Source organism: Cherax quadricarinatus, unplaced genomic scaffold (genome assembly GCF_038502225.1).
Source record: "Cherax quadricarinatus isolate ZL_2023a unplaced genomic scaffold, ASM3850222v1 Contig341, whole genome shotgun sequence".
Lineage (NCBI taxonomy): Eukaryota > Metazoa > Arthropoda > Malacostraca > Decapoda > Parastacidae > Cherax > Cherax quadricarinatus.
In genome coordinates this window covers 87,576-104,229 of record NW_027195367.1, presented here as the reverse complement: position 1 = coordinate 104,229, position 16,654 = coordinate 87,576, and the positions used below count along the sequence as shown (strand labels likewise).

The window sequence follows — 16,654 nt, the reverse complement described above, 5'->3', positions numbered from 1 at the left end:
CGGTTCAGGCGACCACCATCCACGAGAAATCGCACCTCTTCTCCCCTACTTCCCCATTATTTTCCTGAAGCACAAGAGCATATTTACTGTGACCTTAAAATGACTTGATAAAATATGAATCAACGGTACATCCCATGCATTTGTCTTCATGCTCTCCAAAACATTCTGCACTCTTTCCATACTATCTTACTCCTGCTTCACACATCTTTACTTTGGCGGTTTTTCATAGTCCTTAATGTCAGCACGACTCTTTGTTAATGTGCTGACCCCCTGTGTTAATGAGCACAGTGCACCGTAAATATATACTCACCACTGTACACAGTATACTCAGTCCATGTTTAAGAACATAAGAACATAAGAACATAAGAACGAAGGAACACTGCAGAAGGCCTACTGGCCCATGCGAGGCAGGTCCAAGTCTCCTACCGGCTTAAGCCAATGCACCCAACCTAGTCAGGTCAGGTCACATTGACTTAAGGGAGGAACACGGCAACCGACCTGTTAGCACAAGCTATCAGGTCTAACTCACACCCACCCACATCTACTCATGTATTTATCCAACCTATTTTTAAAGCTACACAACGTTCTGGCCTCTATAACGGTACTTGGGAGTTTGTTCCACTCATCCACAACTCTATTACCAAACCAGTACTTTCCTATATCCTTCCTTAATTCTTGTTTTTCCTTCCCCACCATGTAATATCCACCATGAGACACCCACTATACGGACCCACTCACTACGCCCACAGTTCGTATCTGAGGGGCCGTGCTCACGGGAGGGTGGTGTCTGTGGATTGCTGGAGGCGTGCCCACCCAACGAGCGTCATGCCCCTGGTCTCTGCCCCACTCAGCAGCAGCGAGGAGCTGAATGCTGCAAGATCGGTAAGTTTATCTCTCTTGCTTCTTCCGTTCTTGCGTTACAAGGCGAGGTTGCACTTATTCCTCCCGTTGTGCTGAAAGGTAAGCTTATACCTGCCGTTCAACACAGGAAATGTTGGAACAACAGTTTCTGTGTTAAAGGGTGAGCGAATTCACACCCGTTTTTCCTTCTGTTGTTCATTCTGTTGTTATGCTTCAGGTTGAGTATTTACGTCCTGGCTTTCCTTTTGTACTTCCCTCTCTCTAGTTTACTTTGACTGCGTCCTCTGCGTGTTTACACCTTCCCAACTTCACTTGCAGCAGGTAGTCAAAGCTTAGAATTATGTAGTCAGTGGAACTTAGTGAGAATCATTCATTTCGTGTGTCTACCAGATCAAGTCTTCTATGTTGAGAAATGGTTTACCAGCTAAGATTAAAGATTAAATATAGGGAGTACTTAGCTGATAAGACAGCTATCGTCCACACAGCTGCCCCTGCAGACGAGGTCTTAAGAAGCTCTCTCATCCACTTCACAACGGGCTGTAATAAAGTATATTAGGTATGATTATAAATTACCCCTATGGGGTGTTATGTCAGCATATATCAGACACTGATGGCTGATGACACTCGCGTGGACTCAAAGGTCAACTTATCACCGGGGTTTATGATAAGTGACTAACTCGTAACTTATACTTAACTGCGCAGTCAATAGTAGTACATCACGAGTTAGAACGCTTACCTGGGTATATGTATCTGACCCGTAATTACGCCCGGATATCCGATGTGTTGGTTGAAGAATAGTGTTCTTTGAAGAATGTCGCACTACACTCTGTTGGATCGCAACACTCGTTGTTACACTGTTCATCAATAATTGTTCACACCATATCACTAAAGAAGCTGATCACACTTCTCTGTAAGTGTTTATCGTGTTTTGTGAGACACTTTGTTCACACTAACGCACGGATCAGTGTTCTTTGTTGGTTATCCTGGCGTCAGTGTGACTCCCAGTAGGGTGAAAAGTAATCTGACCTCACAGCCTCCTACGCCTCTGCAGTGCCCCTAGAACATAAAGAAAAAGCTACCAGATCAAGTCTTCTAGTTCATCTGAACGTAGATAAGTATGTTTATGGAGCAACTTGCAATGTGAACAGACTGACTGATGTTGTAGTGGCCAGGCTTAGGCTTGGTTACAAGTACTTCTGGCAGTTTGGGAGACACACAGATGATGATCAAACTAAATGTAAATTATGTGATCAGGCATATGGTCACTCTCTTGAACACTATGTGCTTAATTGTCCACTTATTGAAGAATACAGAGACAGACAGTATAATAACCTATGTGACATGTCAAGATATCTTATTAATGAAAATAAGATACCAGATATACTAAGCAAATTTCCTAAATTTGCTTGTAACAGATAAGTGAACTATAGATATGTAGATATAAATCCCTATGTACAGTATTCCTGTTAACCCTTTGGGGCCTTGTTCCTAGGCCTTTTGTGTATCCGTATGCTCTCGCGCTACCGTCCACAGGATGGATATGGAGTGCACAATAAACTAGCCACTTCGGTGGCAAAATCTAATCTAATCTTCAATTCTCATTATTGTTGTATTCTTGACCTATTACGTAGTATGCATTTGTTTTTATCGTCGCTGCCACCACTTTTACCCTCCATGAGGTTCTAGCTCCCAGTTTCCCAGTCTAATATTATTGTGACTGTATTCGCCCATTATTTAAATCCTTGCCTTGAATTTTTGTTCTCTCCTCTATGGTGCTTATCATAGCCCTCTGAGCGCTTTTAAAATTCTGTTTCAATCACTTGTTGTTTAATGGTAGATTGTAGTTTCTGGTACTATTACCTTGTTGGTATTGGTAGGTTGTAGTTTCTGCTACTACAACCTTGTTGTTTTGTGGTATTTGTAGTCTCTATTACCATGTTGTTCAGTGGTAGGTTGTAATTTCTGCTCTTGTTGTTTAGTGGTAAGTCGTAATTTCTGCTATTATTACCCAATGTTCCAAGTAGTAATTGATTCTACTACGTATTTAAGGAATTCTTCAGTTTTGTCTCGCAACTTCCTGAAGCTCTGATGATACTTGACCATCAGTGTTGGTAGGTAAGACACATAGGCAACAGTTAGGCAACTTTATTCCGAAACGTTTCGCCTACACAGTAGGCTTCTTCAGTTGAATACAGAAAGTAGGCAGGAACAGTAGAGGTGTGAAGACGATGTAATCAGTCCATCACCCTTGAAGTCGTAGAATTTGAGGTTGTCAGTCCCTCCAGGCCGAGGGACTGACAACCTCAAATTCTACGACTTCAAGGGTGATGGACTGATTACATCGTCTTCACATCTCTACTGTTCCTGCCTACTTTCTGTATTCGACTGAAGAAGCCTACTGTGTAGGCGAAACGTTTCGGAATAAAGTTGCCTAACTGTTGCCTATGTGTCTTACCTACCAACCTGTCGGTATTGTATACCATTTTGATGTTCACCATCAGTGTTGTTCTATCACTTATATTCCCGCTTTCGTCTCAGTGTTTGCTACCTTCTGGTAATATTATTTGCCTCTGTAATTGCCATGACAAGGTGTTTTCTCAATTATCCACTTATTTTCAGTTCAACGAGTGAGCGTAGTTTTTTGGGGGGAGAGGGTAATGGTTGATTATTAACAAAATGCAATTTCCTAATTATACAGTTCATCTTAGGGTTTAAACGATGAACGTTGAACTATATGGTGTAGTATTATAGTGAACAACATTAGGAGTGAGGGAAGGGGAAACGGAACAGGGTCTGGCTATAAAAACAGCTAATTGAGGTTTTTCTGACACTGGTACTGACGTCAAATTTTCTTCCGTAGTTCCCACCAACGTCAGGAACTGCCAGAGTCGAGGAGGGGAGTGTGTGCCCGCCGACCAGTGTGGCAAGGCTCCCAGTGATGCCCTGGGAAAGTGTTCGGAGGGCAAGGTCTGCTGTGTCTTCCTCTGGCGATAAATCTTCACGTTCCCCTTAGTCTCCCAGGTCCCTGATCCTCCAGGTCCCTCCTGTTGCAGGTACCTGCTGCTCCAGGTACCTGCGGCTCCAGGTCCACATAGTTTCCTCTCCCTGTGCAGTCTTCGAGTTCAGGTAGCCATCAAGTTCCATCAAAAAACAAATTTCGGCTTTCGTCAGGTCCAAGCAACCCCCAGATATCGGTAACTACCAGGTCCCAGCAACCCCTAGGATTCGGTAACTACCAGGTCCCAGCAACCCCCAGGACTCGGTAACTACCAGGTCCCAGCAACCCCCAGGACTCGGTAACTACCAGGTCCCAGCAACCCCCAGGACTCGGTAACTACCAGGTCCCAGCAACCCCCAGGACTCGGTAACTACCAGATCCCAGCAACCCCCGGGACTCGGTAACTACCAGATCCCAGCAGCCCCCAGGACTCGGTAACTACCAGATCCCAGCAACCCCCAGGACTCGGTAACTACCAGATCCCAGCAGCCCCCAGGACTCGGTAACTACCAGATCCCAGCAGCCCCCAGGACTCGGTAACTACCAGATCCCAGCAGCCCCCAGGACTCGGTAACTACCAGATCCCAGCAGCCCCCAGGACTCGGTAACTACCAGATCCCAGCAACCCCCAGGACTCGGTAACTACCAGGTCCCAGCAACCCCCAGGACTCGGTAACTACCAGGTCCCAGCAACCCCCAGGATTCGGTAACTACCAGGTCCCAGCAACCCCCAGGATTCGGTAACTACCAGATCCCAGCAGCCCCCAGGATTCGGTAACTACCAGGTCCCAGCAACCTCCAGGACTCGGTAACTACCAGGTCCCAGCAACCCCCAGGACTCGGTAACTACCAGGTCCCAGCAACCTCCAGGACTCGGTAACTACCAGGTCCCAGCAACCCCCAGGACTCGGTAACTACCAGGTCCCAGCAACCTCCAGGACTCGGTAACTACCAGGTCCCAGCAACCCCCAGGACTCGGTAACTACCAGGTCCCAGCAACCCCCAGGATTCGGTAACTACCAGGTCCCAGCAACCCCCAGGATTCGGTAACTACCAGATCCCAGCAGCCCCCAGGATTTGGTAACTACCAGGTCCCAGCAACCTCCAGGACTCGGTAACTACCAGGTCCCAGCAACCCCCAGGACTCGGTAACTACCAGATCCCAGCATCCCCCAGGACTCGGTAACTACCAGGTCCCAGCAACCCCCAGGACTCGGTAACTACCAGGTCCCAGCAACCCCCAGGACTCGGTAACTACCAGGTCCCAGCAACCTCCAGGACTCGGTAACTACCAGGTCCCAGCAACCCCCAGGACTCGGTAACTACCAGGTCCCAGCAACCCCCAGGACTCGGTAACTACCAGGTCCCAGCAACCCCCAGGACTCGGTAACTACCAGGTCCCAGCAACCCCCAGGACTCGGTAACTACCAGGTCCCAGCAACCCCCAGGACTCGGTAACTACCAGGTCCCAGCAACCCCCAGGACTCGGTAACTACCAGGTCCCAGCAACCCCCAGGACTCGGTAACTACCAGATCCCAGCAACCTCCAGGACTCGGTAACTACCAGGTCCCAGCAACCCCCAGGACTCGGTAACTACCAGGTCCCAGCAACCCCCAGGACTCGGTAACTACCAGGTCCCAGCAACCCCCAGGACTCGGTAACTACCAGATCCCAGCATCCCCCAGGACTCGGTAACTACCAGGTCCCAGCAACCCCCAGGACTCGGTAACTACCAGGTCCCAGCAACCCCCAGGACTCGGTAACTACCAGGTCCCAGCAACCTCCAGGACTCGGTAACTACCAGGTCCCAGCAACCCCCAGGACTCGGTAACTACCAGGTCCCAGCAACCCCCAGGACTCGGTAACTACCAGGTCCCAGCAACCCCCAGGACTCGGTAACTACCAGGTCCCAGCAACCTCCAGGACTCGGTAACTACCAGGTCCCAGCAACCCCCAGGACTCGGTAACTACCAGGTCCCAGCAACCCCCAGGACTCGGTAACTACCAGGTCCCAGCAACCCCCAGGACTCGGTAACTACCAGATCCCAGCATCCCCCAGGACTCGGTAACTACCAGGTCCCAGCAACCCCCAGGACTCGGTAACTACCAGGTCCCAGCAACCTCCAGGACTCGGTAACTACCAGGTCCCAGCAACCCCCAGGACTCGGTAACTACCAGGTCCCAGCAACCCCCAGGACTCGGTAACTACCAGGTCCCAGCAACCCCCAGGACTCGGTAACTACCAGATCCCAGCAACCCCCAGGACTCGGTAACTACCAGGTCCCAGCAACCCCCAGGACTCGGTAACTACCAGATCCCAGCATCCCCCAGGACTCGGTAACTACCAGGTCCCAGCAACCCCCAGGACTCGGTAACTACCAGGTCCCAGCAACCTCCAGGACTCGGTAACTACCAGGTCCCAGCAACCCCCAGGACTCGGTAACTACCAGGTCCCAGCAACCCCCAGGACTCGGTAACTACCAGGTCCCAGCAACCCCCAGGACTCGGTAACTACCAGGTCCCAGCAACCTCCAGGACTCGGTAACTACCAGGTCCCAGCAACCCCCAGGACTCGGTAACTACCAGGTCCCAGCAACCCCCAGGACTCGGTAACTACCAGGTCCCAGCAACCCCCAGGACTCGGTAACTACCAGGTCCCAGCAACCCCCAGGACTCGGTAACTACCAGGTCCCAGCAACCTCCAGGACTCGGTAACTACCAGGTCCCAGCAACCCCCAGGACTCGGTAACTACCAGGTCCCAGCAACCCCCAGGACTCGGTAACTACCAGGTCCCAGCAACCCCCAGGACTCGGTAACTACCAGATCCCAGCAACCTCCAGGACTCGGTAACTACCAGATCCCAGCAACCCCCAGGACTCGGTAACTACCAGATCCCAGCAACCTCCAGGACTCGGTAACTACCAGGTCCCAGCAACCCCCAGGACTCGGTAACTACCAGGTCCCAGCAACCCCCAGGACTCGGTAACTACCAGGTCCCAGCAACCCCCAGGACTCGGTAACTACCAGGTCCCAGCAACCTCCAGGACTCGGTAACTACCAGGTCCCAGCAACCCCCAGGACTCGGTAACTACCAGGTCCCAGCAACCCCCAGGACTCGGTAACTACCAGGTCCCAGCAACCTCCAGGACTCGGTAACTACCAGGTCCCAGCAACCCCCAGGACTCGGTAACTACCAGGTCCCAGCAACCCCCAGGACTCGGTAACTACCAGATCCCAGCAACCTCCAGGACTCGGTAACTACCAGATCCCAGCAACCTCCAGGACTCGGTAACTACCAGGTCCCAGCAACCCCCAGGACTCGGTAACTACCAGGTCCCAGCAACCCCCAGGACTCGGTAACTACCAGATCCCAGCAACCTCCAGGACTCGGTAACTACCAGATCCCAGCATCCCCCAGTTACCATAATGTGTACATCACCTTCGGGTGACCAGAGGGACACTTTGTTATTTCAGTCTGTGAAATAAAGAAGAATTATAGTATATCACCTCTAACATGAATGTTCTTCATCACCTCTACCATGAATATTAAAAAGTGATCATTTTTTTCCCTCAAGCAATTAACATAGTTATTTTATGCATTTCAGAAATACAAAAAGATAACGCTAAATTTGAAGACACTAAATAATGTGTAATCACGAAGTGTTTGTCTCTCAGTGTAAATATATTGGAGTTTAAACTCTTATTTTAGGGATTAAAGTATTCTTGACTGAGTTGGTTACATGAAGCCTTAATGACACCCGTGTAATCGATAGACTTTGTATCCATTAACCATCCAATCAATATTAGGTACAGGAGTACCTAATAAAGTGGCTACATAGTGTACATATTCACTGAATGACATATACTTCTCGGTGAATAGGTGCTTAATTATTGATTGGATGGTATACCTGGAGTATATCTGGAGAGGGTTTCGAGCGTCAATGCCCCAATGGCCCGGTCTGTGACCAGGCCTCATGGTGGATCAGGGCCTGATCAACCAGGCTGTTACTGTTGGCCGCACACAACCCGACGTATGAACCGCAGCCCGGCTGGTCAGGTACTGACTTTAGGTGCCTGTCCAGTGCCTTCTTGAAGACAGCCAGGGGTCTATTGGTAATTCCCTTAATGTATGCTGGGAGGCAGTTGAACAGTCTTGGGCCCCTGACACTTAGTGTGTTGTCTCTTATCGTGCTAGTGGCACCCCTGCTTTTCATAGGGGGAATGTTGCATCGTCTGCCGAGTCTTTTGCTTTCAAAGGGAGTGATTTTCGTGTGCAAGTTTGGTACTGATCCCTCTAGGATTTTCCAAGTGCGGGAGAGATACATGATTATATAATCATGTATCTCTCCCGCCTGCGTTCTAGGAAGTACAGGTTGAGGAACTTCAAGCGTTCCCAGTAACTGAGGTGTTTTATCGCAGTTATGTGTGCCGTAAAGGGTCTTTGTTTCTTTAAAGGTGTTTATAGGCCGCAATAGCTTGCGTTGTATTAAGTCTTGCTTCCAAGTTTCTGAAGAAGAAAGTGTGCTCCAAGTTGTGTAGAATTTCGGAAGGAAGCAGGCGTAAATTTACTTAGGTAGTTACGCTTAAGTACAATTATAATTTATAGTAACATATGTGATTTAGATTTTGCCACCGAAGTGGCTAGTTGATTGTGTACCCCATATCCATCCTGTGGACGGTAACGCGAGAGCATATGGATACACAAAAGGCCTAGGAACTAGGCCCCGAAAAGGGTTAACAAGTGTACATATTTTTTTTTATCTACAGTTCACTTATCTGTTACAAGCAAATTTAGGAAATTTGCTTAGTATATCTGGTATCTTATGTACACCCAATCACTATATTTATTTGTACAACTATGTATCATGTCCAAATAAAAAATAAATAAATAAATTAATTAATAAGATATCTTGACATGTCACATAGGTTATTATAGTATTTATCTCTGTATTCTTCAATAAGTGGACAATTAAGTACATAGTGTTCAAAACAGTGACCATATGCCTGATCACATAATTTACATTTAGTTTGATCATCATCTGTGTGTCTCCCAAACTGCCAGAAGTACTTGTAACCAAGCCTAAGCCTGGCCACTACAACATCAGTCAGTACTTGTAACCAAGCCTAAGCCTGGCCACTACAACATCAGTCAGTACTTGTAACCAAGCCTAAGCCTGGCCACTACAACATCAGTCAGTACTTGTAACCAAGCCTAAGCCTGGCCACTACAACATCAGTCAGTACTTGTAACCAAGCCTAAGCCTGGCCACTACAACATCAGTCAGTACTTGTAACCAAGTCTAAGCCTGGCCACTACAACATCAGTCAGTCTTCACATTGCAAGTTGCTCCATAAACACACTTATATATGTTCATGTTATCATAGTGGGTTATAGATCTACGCAGGCTTCTAACTGCATTCCTATAACAATCATTTTCATTATTTGCTTCTCTCTTAATATTATTCCTGATGCTAGACACAGATATACCAAAGTTATATTCTACATTCTCCTTCTGGGTACTCTTTTTGGCTAACATATCAGCTTTATCATGAAGGAGTAATCCAATGTGTGATGGGATCCATAGCAATTGTACATTAATTCATTTGTCCCTGATTTTTGAGTATCTATACCTGGATTCTCCAATGAGGATGTTGTTGGAATGATTCCCCTCAAGGAAGGTTCCTTGATGTTGGTGAGGGGCTCTTGATTTAGGGAATTGGATTTGTGCTCCAGTTCCCCGAATTAAGCCTGAATGCCTTCCACATCCCCCCCAGGCGCTGTATAATCCTCCGGGTTTAGCGCTTCCCCCTTGATTTTAATAATAATGTTGGAATGATTATATGAGTCAAGAGCCTTCAATGATGACATAGAATCAGCAATGATGATAGTCAAGCTAAGTGTCATAGGTTAGCTTTAGCGCCATTAGGATTGCAAACAATTCAGTTTGTAGTGCAGACGCCCAGTTGTTGATTCTTATGCCTAACTCAACTAATTTATTATCGTTCTTAACTAGGGAGGTGGCAACAAGAGCAGATGCAGCCCTGCCAGAAGAATCCTGTTTAGATCCATCAGTGTATATAACTTGTGATAACTTGTTACTACCAGCTAGGTGAGAAATTTCTTGAGCAGTTGCTCTAACAAGAGATTTAAGGAAGGGATTACTAGCAATGAGCTTCTTGGGAGGGACTTGTAGGTATGTGATATTAAATGAACACATCTTCCATGGAGGGGTGAAATGCTCTTGTTGCCTACAGTGATACAGTTCATGCAGGTTATAAAACTTAATGCAATTGCACGTTTTCACAATCCATTTAAATCTACGTGTATTTACTTCTAGACACTTATTAAGATTCATTGTGACAGTGTCTGGTTCATTTCTTAGCATTCTAATACAGTCCTATCACTGATACTATTAATACCAAGCTCCTTCCTCATATTAAGAACCTTTGTAGATTTGGGACACCCAAGAATAATTCTGAGAGCTTAATTTTGCAATGTTAACTCCAATGGTCGATTTTAGATTTTTGCCACCGAAGTGACTAGTTTATTGTGCACCCCATATCCATCCTGTGGACGGTAGCGCAAGAGCATATGGATACACAAAAGGCCTAGGAACTAAGCCCCAAAAGGGATTAACAGATATACATATGGGTTTTTATTTACCTACATATCTAAAGTTCACTTATCTGTTACATGCAAATTTAGGAAATTTGCTTAGTATATCTGGTATCTTATTTTCATTAATAAGATATCTTGATATGTCTACTCACAAGCCTGAGTAGATCTATATCCCATTATGGTAACATGAACGTAGATAAGTATGTTTATGGAGCAACTTGCAATGTGAACAGACTGACTGATGTTGTAGCAGCCAGGCTTAGGCTTGGTTACAAGTACTGACTGATGTTGTAGTGGCCAGGCTTAGGCTTGGTTACAAGTATTGACTGATGTTGTAGTGGCCAGGCTTAGGCTTGGTTACAAGTACTGACTGATGTTGTAGTGGCCAGGCTTAGGCTTGGTTACAAGTACTGACTGATGTTGTAGTGGCCAGGCTTAGGCTTGGTTACAAGTACTGACTGATGTTGTAGTGGCCAGGCTTAGGCTTGGTTACAAGTACTGACTGATGTTGTAGTGGCCAGGCTTAGGCTTGGTTACAAGTACTTCTGGCAGTTTGGGAGACACACAGATGATGATCAAACTAAATGTAAATTATGTGGTCAGGCATATGGTCACTGTCTTGAACACTATGTGCTTAATTGTCCATTTTTTGAGGAATACAGAGATAGACAGTATAATAACCTTTGTGACATGTCAAGATATCTTATTAATGAAAATAAGATACCGGATATACTAAATCAAATTTCCTAAATTTGCTTGTAACAGATAAGTGAACTATAGATATGTAGATATAAATCCAGTAAGATATAAATCGCGGGAAGAACTAAAAGCCATAAATGAAATCGAAAGAAACCCAAAGTATTTCTTCTCCTATGCCAAATTAAAGTCGAGAACAACGTCCAGTATTGGGCCCCTACTTAAACAAGATGGGTCCTACACAGATGACAGCAAGGAAATGAGTGAGCTACTCAAGTCCCAATATGACTCAGTTTTTAGCAAGCCACTAACCAGACTGAGAGTCGAAGATCAAAATGAATTTTTTATGAGAGAGCCACAGAATTTGGTTAACACAAGCCTATCTGATGTTATCCTGATGCCAAATGACTTCGAACAGGCGATAAATGACATGCCCATGCACTCTGCCCCAGGGCCAGACTCATGGAACTCCGTGTTCATCAAGATCTGCAAGAAGCCCCTATCACAAGCTTTTACCATCCTATGGAGAGGGAGCATGGACACGGGGGTCGTCCCACAGTTACTAAAAACAACAGACATAGCCCCACTCCACAAAGGGGGCAGTAAAGCAACAGCAAAGAACTACAGACCGATAGCACTAACATCCCATATCATAAAAATCTTTGAAAAGGTCCTAAGAAGCAAGATCACCACCCATCTAGAAACCCATCAATTACACAACCCAGGGCAACATGGGTTTAGAACAGGTCGCTCCTGTCTGTCTCAACTATTGGATCACTACGACAAGGTCCTTGATGCATTAGAAGACAAAAAGAATGCAAATGTAATATATACAGACTTTGCAAAAGCCTTCGACAAGTGTGACCATGGCGTAATAGCGCACAAAATGCGTGCTAAAGGAATAACGGGAAAAGTCGGTCGATGGATCTATAATTTCCTCACTAACAGAACACATAGTAGTCAACAGAGTAAAGTCCGAGGCAGCTACGGTGAAAAGCTCTGTTCCACAAGGCACAGTACTTGCTCCCATCTTGTTCCTCATCCTCATATCTGACATAGACAAGGATGTCAGCCACAGCACCATGTCTTCCTTTGCAGATGACACCCGAATCTGCATGACAGTGTCTTCCATTGCAGACACTGCAAGGCTCCAGGCGGACATCAACCAAATCTTTCAGTGGGCTGCAGAAAACAATATGAAGTTTAACGATGAGAAATTTCAATTACTCAGATATGGTAAACACGAGGAAATTAAATCGTCATCAGAATACAAAACAAATTCTGGCCACAAAATAGAGCAAAACACCAACGTCAAAGACCTGGGAGTGATCATGTCGGAGGATCTCACCTTCAAGGACCATAACATTGTATCAATCGCATCTGCTAGAAAAATGACAGGATGGATAATGAGAATCTTCAAAACTAGGGATGCCAAGCCCATGATGACACTCTTCAGGTCACTTGTTCTATCTAGGCTGGAATATTGCTGCACACTAACAGCACCTTTCAAGGCAGGTGAAATTGCTGACCTAGAAAATGTACAGAGAACCTTCACGGCGCGCATAACAGAGATAAAACACCTCAATTACTGGGAGCGCTTGAGGTTCCTAAACCTGTATTCCCTGGAATGCAGGCGGGAGAGATACATGATTATATACACCTGGAAAATCCTAGAGGGACTAGTACCGAACTTGCACACGAAAATCACTCACTACGAAAGCAAAAGACTTGGCAGACGATGTAACATCCCCCCAATGAAAAGCAGGGGTGTCACTAGCACGTTAAGAGACCATTCAATAAGTGTCAGGGGCCCGAGACTGTTCAACTGCCTCCCAGCATACATAAGGGGGATTACCAACAGATCCCTGGCAGTCTTCAAGCTGGCACTGGACAAGCACCTAAAGTCGGTTCCTGACCAGCCGGGCTGTGGCTCGTACGTTGGTTTGTGTGCAGCCAACAGTAACAGCCTGGTTGATCAGGCTCTGATCCACCAGGAGGCCTGGTCACAGACCGGGCCGCGGGGGCGTTGACCTCCGGAACTCTCTCCAGGTAAACTCCAGGTGTATTCATGTTAACCCCTTGGGGCCTAGTTCCTGGGCCTTTTGTGTATCCATATGCTCTTGCGCTACCGTCCACAGGATGGATGTGGGGTGCACAATAAACTAGCCACTTCGGTGGCAAAATCTAATCTAACTGCATTCCTATAATGATCATTTTCATTATTTACTTCTCTCCTAATATTATTCCTAATGCTAGACACAGATATGCCAAAGTTATATTCTACATTCTTCTGGGTACTCTTCTTGGCTAATATATCAACTTTATCATGAAGGAGTAATCCAATGTGTGATGGGATGAGAGAACTTTATCTAGCTAATATCAACATGGGAGCAGCATAATCAATTAAAGACCTAACATAGGCTATGTACATCACTCTCACGATTCTCACATTAGCACCATAGTTGGGGTTGTAGCCAGCAACAGCTTTGAGAGCATTTAGCCTATCTTTGCATTTCTTATTTAGTTGTGGTATAGTGGATTTGTTAAAGGGTACATCTACACCAAGATATCTGTAAGTTTTAACGTAGTTAATGTTTTCACCCGGCAAATAGATGGGTGGGGGATGTCGTTTGCTTGTTAATATCTTTGTTTTAGAGGAAGATATTATGAGGCCTAGTCGATTACAAATTGCTTGAACTTCATTAAGAATGGTATTCATCTTCTTATGCCCTGTTGTATGGATCATGATATCATCAGCATAGCTTATAGCTATATGTTTAGGTGAGGCAGGTAGAGCATTTAGGAGAGCATTAATCAGAATATTAAATAGCATGGGACTGAGAACTCCTCCCTGCGGTGTACCTAAAGACATTTCTTTAGACTCACCTCTAATAAAGCCTTGGTAGAGGACAGAGGATACTCTGTTTGACAAGTATCCTAATATCCAGCAGAGTAAGCTATCAAAAATACGTGTTCATTTTGGCTAGTTCATGTAGTATAACGGTCGAACTTTACTACTGAATATCAACAAAACATTTTTGTAATGACTTTATTTTATTGTTTTATTTTGGTATTTCATATTTTACTTTACTTTTTATGTTAGTACTCTATTTTATACTGTAAGGTTTAGGATAACACTGTGTACAACACAAATAGTTGTTCATTTCCCAGAAATTTGGCATAAAAAACACGGTCGTAAGTCAGATGGTAGGTGTATTACTAAATTTAACCCTTTGACTGTCGCAACCCCCAATCCTGAGGTGTCGCAAAATTTAAAAAAAAAATAATTTTTTCTTATGAAATGATAGAGAATCTTTTCCCGATTGTAATGACACCAAAAAAAATGAAATTTGATGGAAAACTGACGGAATTATGCTCTCGCGAAGTTAGCGACCTCGGCGCTGTTTACAAATCGGCAATTTCGCCCACTTTGAGCCCTATTTTTGGCTAATTCCATTGTTCCAGTCGACCAAACTCATAGCTATTTCTTTAGAACTCCATTTTTTCTATCGATTGAGTACAAGAAACTGCCCATTTACCGATTTCAACTACCTAATAATGTGGTCAGAAATTTGCAATTTGGCCAATTTCACGAAAACTAAAAAAATGACAATTTCAAAATAAGGTCCAGAATGAACAATGCAGACATTCCTGGCTCTAAAATAACATTTTCTTTGCTCATCAGTCATGTCTCCAGGCCCCTCTGATATTACTCTTGCTTTCTATTTTGAATTTTTATTCAAACAAAAAATAGAAGACTTACTATTATGCAGACTACTGCAATACTGTAATAATTGTATAAATAACATCAACCCATTCATGACTGCATATTAGAATGGCTAGTTGGACATTTATTGGACAATGGCATCATTTGTTTACTTTTAAACATTGGCAAAAATCAAACATTTCCCCTACTTTGAGCTCCATTTCTAGATTCTTTTTATAGTAAAATCAATCAAAATCACCTCTATTTCTATAATATGTTTTCCATTCTATCAAATAAGACCAAGAAAACGAGAATACAACCATAAATACGGTCGGAGTTTTTTTTTTCTCATTATGCACTGCGTGCTCCAGGATTTTTTTTATATGGTGCACACTGACCACACAGACCCATTCTCTCACATGTGGGCCTACCAGCTTTCTCCTGCTTGATTTGAAGCCTCTAGAATTTATGAGTATATATACGTCAAAGTTACTTCAAGAGTGTATCAGTCTGTAGTGGAAGGAAGGCGGGGTAGGGGTCGGCCTAGGAAAGGTTGAAGGGAGGGGGTAAAGGAGGTTTTGTGTGCGAGGGGCTTGGACTTCCAGCAGGCATGCGTGAGCGTGTTTGATAGGAGTGAATGGAGACAAATGGTTTTTAATACTTGACGTGCTGTTGGAGTGTGAGCAAAGTAACATTTATGAAGGGGTTCAGGGAAACCGGCAGGCCGGACTTGAGTCCTAGAGATGGGAAGTACAGTGCCTGCACTCTGAAGGAGGGGTGTTAATGTTGCAGTTTAAAAACTGTAGTGTAAAGCACCGTTCCGGCAAGACAGTGATGGAGTAAATGATGGTGAAAGTTTTTCTTTTTCGGGCCACCCTGCCTTGGTGGGAATCGGCCAGTGTGATAATAATAATAAAATAATATACATCAAACACAGTACCTTGTAAGACATATATATACGGCCGTGACAGTCAAAGGGTTAAAAGGAGAAGCTTTCATTTTTCCTTTTGGGCCACCCTGCCTTGATGGGCCACCCTGCCTTGATGGGCCACCCTGCCTTGATGGGCCACCCTGCCTTGATGGGCCACCCTGCCTTGATGGGCCACCCTGCCTTGATGGGCCACCCTGCCTTGATGGGCCACCCTGCCTTGATGGGCCACCCTGCCTTGATGGGCCACCCTGCCTTGATGGGATACAGCTGGTTTGTTGAAAGAAGATTATTGTTGCTCAAGATTAATAGATTGGCAACTTATTAGGAATTCATCCTGTGTAGGTGTGATTAATGTTATAATTATTTGCAGTTCTGTGATTGTCCATTGCAAGAACTGATTTAGAAAGACTTGCGTGTTTCTTTATCTAGCTAAATGTACAGTGGTACCTTGAGTTTTGAACAGCTCTCAACTTGAACAATTTTGCTAGTGTATTTTTGGGGGTTTGAAATGGACTAATCTAATTTACATTATTCCTTGTGGGAACAGATTTGTTCGGTAATGGCACTTGAGCAGCCTTCTGGAACGAATTATGGCCGAAACTCAAGGTACCACTGTGTATATATTTTGGGTGTTACTTTTTTTTTTTACATTGATCATCTCCCATCAGGTGGTGTGGAGGGTCTTTTGTAATGTCCAGATAATGGTACATGTGCCTTCTTATTTGGGTCATAGATGTGTTAACAAAATTTGCACCTTTTTTAGTTAAAAAAAAAAATCAAGCATTTTTATAGTTCATAATATAAATCCAACTACCTGGTTCCCATAACACTTGTAAATATT

The 16,654-nt window shown here is 44.9% G+C and overlaps 1 long non-coding RNA gene across 1 annotated transcript; it reads left to right on the top strand.

Moving 5' to 3' along the window:
* Positions 1-729: 729 nt before the first annotated feature.
* Positions 730-4,286, top strand: LOC128695500 (uncharacterized). The gene is made up of 3 exons (XR_011391150.1): positions 730-882; positions 3,722-4,066; positions 4,271-4,286. It is a non-coding gene; the product is annotated as an uncharacterized lncRNA (long non-coding RNA).
* Positions 4,287-16,654: the final 12,368 nt, after the last annotated feature.